Below are 8,950 nucleotides of genomic sequence, written 5' to 3' on the forward strand. Positions count from 1 at the left end.
GCTAGGAACTCTTTGGGTTATTTCTGCTACAAAATGAGGTCCTCTGTCTGATGGGAGACATTCTGGAATGCCCCATCTTGGAATTACATCTTTTAATAAAAAATTGATTACTTTGCTTGTTTTGTTGGCTCAGCACTGGAATGCTTCAGGCCACCCTGGAAAAGTGTCAACCGAAGCCAATAAATTTTTGTACCCATTACACGTCAGTAATTGAGAAAAATCAACTTGCTGATATTCCCCAGGTACAGAACCCCTTTTTACCTCTCCTTGGTGGTTGGCAGGTGGGGAAGGTGGGGGGGAGTGGAGAAGGGGAAGGAAGATAGGTCTCCTATGAATTTTAGGATTATTTATAAGACAAATCCTGCACTTCTGGGCAATACTTTTGGCAATAAATAACATGTTAATTTCCATAGTGTATCTTCTTACTGCTTCAACTAGAGCTTCTATCCCTATTAGCTGGCAAGGATCTTAGTTCTTTTTCTTCTTCGAGGCTTACAATTGCACATCCAGAGCTTTCTGCTCCTCCATAACTACCAAGCTGCTTCCATCAGCAAACAGCTCCCGGTCAAGACTCATTATGGGGATACATCTCAGGTCTGGCCAGCTGGAATATACTTGTTCAATTTCTTACAAATAATAGTGAGACAGCACTTCTCCCTCATTCACAGGTAAGAGCAATGCAGAATTTAAAACACTATTAGTCAGGTAATTGATGTGTTCCTACTTCGCCATTGCTCTAATCCTTACCATTGCTCTAATCCTTGCCACTACATTACCAGACATTGCAGAGGTGGACTTGAATCCTTGGGGAATCACCATTCAGCGTAGATGAGTCTTTTGTCCCACTGTTGAACTTCCTCATTCAGAAACAATTTCTGGCTCTGCTTTTTCAGGCAAAATAAAGCATCTTTCAAATCTAAAACTGTGAACATTAAAATTAGCTGTAGTTGTCAACAACGTGTAGGGGTTTGTTACTACAGGAGGCGCGTGACTATTTGATTACTAGCTCTCAAATCTTGCACTGATGGATAACTGGTGAGAACATAGCTTTCTAACAGGTAGAATTGGAGTATAATATTCAGACTAGCATTCTTGTAATAGTCCATACCTTAGAAAATTCTCAATTACAGGTTCTAGCCCAACATGGGCCTCCAGCTTCACAGTAAATTGTCTTTGTTTTACTTGTTTAACTCCTGATTTCAATTCTTCTACCAGTTTGGCAGACTTTCCCAGGATTTTCTGGCCCCCACACAGAAGGAACTACTGCATCCACAATTTCAAATGGAATTTCAGTCACTTATATATCTTTGCTCTCTAAAGAATGTAATCGACTTGTGCCTGCAAGGTGCGTACCCATACCTTTTTCTTATCAGAAGTTATTAGAGTTCCTAATTTCTTCAACAAATCCTATCCCATGAGAGGTAAAGGGAATTCTGGCACATACAAAAACTTGTGTGTTAAGATCTTATTTCCCATTTCAGATGTAATTTTTTGCAAAAAATGTTTAACTTCCTGCTTTCTCATGGCCCCAGCTACTGGTATTGAATACTTAAAGATCCTTTGCAACAACTTACAACAGAATGAGCAACTTCAGTATCTACTAAAAGAGTTAGTAATTTTATTTCTCAAGATCCTTCTCTAAATGTTCCTCTTTATCTTTTGTTTATGGCTTGCACAATATCTGCTGTCAGAAGCTTGACTTCATTTTTTTGCTCTTCTGCATATCTTTTTATTTCTTTTTCTTTTCTAGTTTTTCCTTATTGTCATATACACTGTAGGCAATTTCAACCAATTGTGGAATAGGCATCCCTAAAACCCCATCAACTTTCTGCATCTTCTTTCAGCTACTGGGGGTTGACTTTCCAGTGAACAATGTATTAAACACACTTTTATTCTCTTCCCCTTCTGGGCCCAAATCAGTCCACTTTCTAGCTGTCTCATATAACCTCTTCTGTTTCAGGCATAAAGCATTCTAGACCTTCCCTAGCATTTGTCTTCCAGTTTTCCTCATTAGTTTTCTCTAAAATCAATAATTTTTCCTCAGAGAGTAACAATGTGTTTAGCAAAACCTGTGTATCTTTCCAAACAGGATTATGATTTAAAATAACCACTTGAAGGATTCCATGAACCCTCTCCGGATTTTTTTCCTTTATAATCCAGTAGACTCCTTCCAGTTCATCAAATCAGAGGTAGAAAAGGGAACCTGCACCTATACAAGCAATCCCCACAGCTTATCTCAGTAGAGCCTGATAGCTGATTGTTATGGTCTCTCCATCCTGAAACGAGGATGGTTTGCCTTTCTTATTCTCAGATAATATTATCCAAGCCTCCAAACTTGTTTCCATCAACTTGCATTTCCATCTATCATACTCGTTTTGTAACAAAAAGAACACATCAACGTATGGAATTTCAGCCTGCTTATTTACACAATGACATAATAATATTGATTAAATATTGATTGTGTCCCCTCTTTTAAACGAGGAGAGAGGGAGAACCAGCTACAATAGGCATGGAAATGTCTGAGGAACTCAACAAGTTATTGGCCTCAGCCTTCACTGGCCATCAGGCTTCCCACACCTCTCACATCCCTGAACGTTTATGTTGGGGGGAGCAAAATCCCCCTCACTGAGAGCAGAGCAGGTCAGAGACCCACCCACCTCACAAGGCTGAATGTATACAAGTCTATGGAGCCAGATGACCCGCATCCCAAGGTCTTAAAGATATGGCTGATGTGGTTGCTAATATGCTCTCCATCATTTATGAAAACTCCAGGCTGTCAGGCTGAGTCCACAGTGACTGGAAGAAAGAAAACATCACTCCCATTTTCAAGAAAGGGAGAAAGGAAGATCCAGAAAACCACAGCCTAGTGAGCCTCATGTCTGTGCCTGGAAGATCATGGAGCAGAACCTCCTAGAACGCATTTTAAGGCACATGAAGGATGAGCCAGCACAGCTTAATCAAGGGAAAATCACGACTAACCCATGTGGTGGCCTTCTGTGACGGAGTGACAGCACCAGTGGACCAAGAAAAGGCAACTAATATGGTCTACCTTCTGCGAGGCCTTTGACATGGTCACACACCACATCCTTACCTCTAAATCGGAGATTTGGATTTGAAGGCTGAACTGTTCAGTGGATAAATAGTTGCTCGGATGGTTTCAGCTAGAGTGTTGTGGTCTACAGATCAGGTGGAGGCTGGTGACAAGCTGTGTCCCCATGGGGTTTGTGCTGGGGCCGGTGCTCTTCAACATTATCAGTGGGATTGAGTGCACCCTCAGCAAGTTTGCTGATGACACCAAGCTGAGTGCTGCAACTGATAAAACAGAAGGAATGCCATCCAGAAGGACCTGGACTGGCTTGAAAAGTGGGCCCACATGAATTGAATGAGGTTCAACAAGGCCAGGGTTGGGGCAATCCCAAGGAAGACCTAACTGTGGCCTCCCAGTACTTGAGTGGAGCTTATAAACAGAATGGAGACCGAATTTTTACATGGGCAGATAAGGATAGGACTAGTGGGAATGGCTTTCAATTAAAAGAGGGGAGATTTAAGATAGATGTTAGGAAGAAATTCTTTACTGAGGGTGTTGAAGTACTGGAACTGGTTCCCAGAGAAGCTGTGGATGACCCACTGGGCAGGCATTCAGGGCCAGGTTTCACAGGGCCCTGAGCAACTTGATCTAACCTTTGATTTAGTGGTTGGAAACCCTGCCCACTGCAGTGGGAACTAGATGATTTTTAAGGTCCCTTTCAACCTAAGCCATTCTGCTATTCTACAATTGCCACTGAAGCTGAAGTTTTCTTGGGATTTTCTCCCGCATTACGCAAAACTGGAAGCATATCTCTTCATTTCATGTGTCATAAAAATAAATAAAATAATTCTCAGTTTATCGTAAGACATGTTAACATTAAAAAAAGTGATCAACTATGATGTCAGTTCTACTGTTTCCTCATTTAATTGCCTCAGAACTATGTTGAGATTTCTTAATGGCACAGGCAAGGCTGAATGCAGTACTTATAAGAATAAAGCAGTAGGTCTAAATTACTTCTGCAACAGCAAGTGAAGATGGCCTAGGATGAAGCATAAAAGAAGTAAGATCTAAAAGAATTGACTTCATTTTCTTGCTGCTTTTTCAGAAAGAACTAAAAAAGGAGTGGGCTAACAACCAGCTTCTTTTCCACCCCTTGCTAACCATGATATGTTTCTATGATCCTGACTATGATTCCAATTTCAGGAGTCCAGGAATCTCTTTGCTAGTAACAATAAGCTAAAGTTTAACCGCAGTCTTGCTGCCAACTCTAGTCAGCACTTAGGTTTGCAGAATCCTAGAACAGCCCCTGAATGATTCATTTCATACTTCTCATATTTTTTTATACATCAGTAGGATTGTGTACCTTGTGGAATGCTTTCATTAGTTGCAGTTGTTGATGTGGCTTTCAAAGCTTCTTAGAGTTGTTTTTTTTTTTAAAGAAGAACGTGCTCCAGGAAGAATAGCAGGCTCATCCAAAGATGAGAAATTAAAATAAGGTGAGTAATTTTCATTAGCTCCATTCCTGTTGCTGGGAAAAAGTATTACTCAAGGGAGTACAATGCAATTTTCTCTGAGTAATCTGCTGGTGAACAGTATGATTGCTTCTTGCCTGTTTAACATGAGTGACTAGCTTAAATGTGTCAAAAGCACTGACCCATTAGTTTCCTCCATTGTAAAAATGGAAGTAGATTTAGTGAGTGAATACTTGAAAATGTCTCTTCCAAATACACTTCCTTGTTGTTGACAACAAGCTGAAGCATCCAGGCACTGGAATAAGAAAACATTGCTCATCTTCCAAGTCATCACAAAATGACCTCTGATCTGAAACAAGTGTAACTGACAAGGCCAGCTCCACAACAGAAGACAGCTCAGAGGAAAAGAGCAAGAAATTAATTTTCCCAGGGAAGAATGGAAAGAATGACCACCAACTCTTGTAAAGTAAGCTGAAATGAACACAGTGGGGGCTGGAATGTAACCTTTGTTTAGGTACTCGGCTGAACAAGTAAGACACTAGGTTTAATAAATAGCCTTCCTTGAAATAATTAATGAAGACCAATGTTTTCCTGAACCAAGCAGGCAAGCATGCATATCTGGCTCAGACTAAAATGGACATAAAAACCAAGCAACCAACAAAATGAAAAGAGCAGTGGGTTTGAACTGGCTTTAACTTATACATTCTTTTCTGGCAGTTAGGGATGACCAGCACCATGAGAGGGAAGTACTGATATGGGCTGGTTTGTTTAGCAATAGGCATTGGTGTCAGTATACTAGTTTAAGGACCAATATATTAGTTTAGCAGAGGGAATCGATGACTGCTAAATCTAAGACTTTCAATTTCAACTTTGCTTAGTATGTGAAAGCCTTGTTTTCTCCTAATTCTTCTGCACGAGAGTCATAACAGACTACTTTGTCCTTTGCATCCAACAGGTGCAAGGACATCTTCTAATTTCAAACAGATCGCTTTGGAAGTTGCTCATTTTGGTCTAACAAGCAATGGAAATTTGCCAAATTGGGGAAAAACAGCTGATGGTCATCCAAAAGCCTCACTGATTAAGCTAATGGTGCGTGTACAACTGTTTGAATGTAGAATCTGAACTCTGAGAGGGCATGCTTGTTTGTCAGATTTCCTGGTATGTATCATGAGGAAAAAATGAATGCTGCTTTCTAACACATTGCATAGGAGTTAGAGAGTTTTCTTCCCAGATTTTGGATGACAAAACATACAGGTAGTGGGAATCAGTTGTGTATAATGGTTACTGTTTTGGCTGCGTTGGAATTTCAGCATATTGCTGTAACATTTTTCTATATCAAAATTCAGTGTAACGTCAACTATATCAAACAAGTAAATCTGATATTAAACATCAAACCTTTCCATATCTAAAAGAATTTGTCCGGAGAGTAATGGAGTCTGACAATGATCCCTCCTTTCATTCTAGCACCATTTTCTGTACTTTCTAATTAGTTACTGTTAGTACTGTCATGGGTTTTCCTTTACAGTTGAGCAGTCTCATTCTCCTAGCCTGCTCTTCCTGTGCATTATGCCCTTTTTTCTATTAACTCCAGCGCACTGCCTCAACAGATTTCCCCTCAGCCACTACTTGTAGTCATGTCTTGTGAAGAAAAAAAAAAGAGAAATAGCCAACTTGTTACAAGAACAAGTATTTGGACAAATTAAAATAACCTGAACTCAAAAATAGATGAAAAACCTGAGTTAAATTTGCCTACAATAAATGAGCCTAAAATAAAATGAGCTAACCATCACCAAGCCTGTTCTTTTTCAGTCTTTTCTACATCAAAGCTGTGGAGATGATAATTAAGATGGTTTTTACACCTTCGGTTGACCAGAGATACACACTATTCTGATTTTTTCTTACAATTTTTACATCTTTTTCTTTTATTATTCAGCTTTCAATAGTATAGTCACTCCTCTGATAAAAAAAATAAACAGAATTTTAAAAAGAAGATTTTTGTGATTGTTTATTAGAGGCAGTTTCCTCTGGGGAAGAAGAGATTTGTAAATCCTTTAAAGGACATTTCTGTGCCACTTACTGCCCAAGATATCTAGTTAAATTGAGAGGGAAACCAGGGTAGCAGGATAAACTAGAGCAGGTTACTTAAGACTATGTCAAGTCTGATTCTGAATATCTCCATGGATGGAGAGCCCACTGCCTCTGGCTAATCTGCTTCAGCACTTGACTGCCACCACAGTAAAAACATTTCCTTTGCTTGGAGTTACCCTTCTGTGTCTTAGTTTGTGCCCATTGCCTCCCATCCTGTCAATGAGGAGAAGTGAAAAGAATCTGACTCCTTAATTTCTTTCATGAGTTTTTTATATACATTGCTAAGACCATCGTCACCCCAAGATTTCTCCAGCTTAAGCAGTTCTGGCTGCCTCAGCCTCCTTTTATCTGAAAGATGCTCCATTTCCTTCATCTTCTTTGTGGATTGGAATGACATTTGTAAGTTCATTTTTCTCCTGTACTTGAGAGTCCAAACTGGACACAGTAGATGTGGCCTTACCAGTGCCAAGAAGAGGGAATCTTTACAGTTCTGGAAGGAAGGAAGGAAGGAAGGAAGGAAGGAAGGAAGGAAGGAAGGAAGGAAGGAAGGAAGGAAGGGAGGAAGGGAGGAAGGGAGGAAGGGAGGAAGGGAGGAAGGGAGGAAGGGAGGAAGGGAGGAAGGGAGGAAGGGAGGAAGGGAGGAAGGGAGGAAGGGAGGAAGGGAGGAAGGGAGGGAGGATTAAATTATTATTGCAGAAGTCCAAGAAAAAGCTCACACAGGAAAGCTGTCCAACCTTTAATTTGTATTTTTTCTCTCACTCTTCACACAATTGTTTCCTCCCAGCATATCTAACCTTTCTTCCTACCATTTTATTTACAATTTTACTACACTGTTATAAGAAACTTCATCTGCAAGCTGCAGAGTGACCACCACTTTTTGTGAAGTTTGTGTACCTGCTGCTTTGCTCCTCCTGTGCTGAAGATCACGAGGGTTGAAGATCACAATATTGCTGGAGCCCCAGGATTTCAGAGATTACCAGTTGGTTGCAGAGGCATGGAGAACTAGTGCAAATAGCTACTAGGAACAAGTTGGTTACTTTGCACTGGCTGGTCTGTCATTCCCCTCCCACCTGTAAAAATTAACCCAACAAAAAGAACAGTCTGCCAAAAAGCTGCCAAAAACAACACTCCTCATTTGTCCCCACCCTTTCTCCCCATCAACCCACCTCACCGCCGCTCCCCTTACCCCCAAAGAAAAAAAAAAAAAACAACTTGCACCACATCTGGGCTATTGCTTAGGGGGGAAAAAAAATGTAATCTGTCTGTGATAAGCTTAAACAAGAGGATATCTCCTGTCCTGGACCAAAAAAAAAAAAAAGAAAAAAATGTTTTTACAGAGTGAAGAGATACTACATGTGTAATGTTGAATGTAGTTGCCACAACAGGTTTTTGTTTTGTTACCATAACAGCAATTGCCAATACTTTCTCACTGACACAACAAAAATACAATGAGAAGGTCGTTTTCTGCAGAAGTCCAGGAAGTCTTGTTGACTATCCAAACATGATAATTTCCTATGGTAGCGGTGAAAAAACTCATTCAGGAAGAGACAAAACTCAGAGAGGCAACAGTTCTAGGATATATCAGCTTCCAAGACCCGTTAAAAATGAAGAATCCTTCTCTCACTGTTTATATTTTTTAAAATCAAATCCTTCTGTCAGATAGGCTACTGAAAGCCTTTGCAAAATAGGTGTCAAATGCCAATTTTGTCTGCATTTTCTTCCTTCGAAGCAACTTTCCCTTGAAAAGTAGCATAAAAAGAAATCAGGCTTCACAGCATTAAGTACGACTCTTCAAGTCATTCTGGATTGCAGCTGTGACCTCTGAAAGAACAACCTGATCTGACCACTGATTCAAAAATTCCCAAAAAAGTGCAACACAGTACTGGAATTACACATCTCTGGCTTCCTAGATCACTCCTGCACTGTAAGTGCAACACTGCTTGTACTACTAATACCTACCAGCATTCACATCCATCTCAATTTGTAGATTTTTATGACATTTTCAATTGCAAAAAGTAGACATTTATATACAATATTTTTCAGAAGCAGACTTCAGAAGAATACAATACTTTTCAGCTTCTTCCCCCCAGACTCACATAAAAGCATTGATTGCATGATACTGCGTCCATGACTCAACATGAAAACTAATCAAGTTGTTGTGGAGCATAATACAATTAAAGCCCAAGTCCTCCAGAAATAATATGGGAGATGCACACAATCGAAAAAACAGGACTGTAGATCTTTGGCAAGACTGCTGAAATACTCAGCTGTAGAGAGTTACTCATCTGTAGAGATATTCACCAATATCCTGTGGTGTTTATTTTGCTTATTTGTTTCTCCTGGTGTATTTTAAACTTCTCAT

At 40.0% G+C, this 8,950-nt stretch overlaps 1 protein-coding gene across 1 annotated transcript in view; it reads right to left on the reverse strand.

Moving 5' to 3' along the window:
• The window catches only part of LOC125691400 (tubulin polymerization promoting protein), a 75,806-nt gene extending 68,196 nt beyond the window's left edge, over positions 1–7,610 (reverse strand). Inside the window, exon 1 of the mRNA XM_048940742.1 lies at positions 7,483–7,610. The gene's annotated coding sequence lies outside the window, so the exon portion shown is untranslated. The remainder of the gene's footprint in view (positions 1–7,482) is intronic.
• Between the last annotated feature and the right edge of the window lie 1,340 nt (positions 7,611–8,950).

The sequence above is a fragment of the Lagopus muta genome, chromosome 3 (genome assembly GCF_023343835.1).
Source record: "Lagopus muta isolate bLagMut1 chromosome 3, bLagMut1 primary, whole genome shotgun sequence".
NCBI lineage: Eukaryota > Metazoa > Chordata > Aves > Galliformes > Phasianidae > Lagopus > Lagopus muta.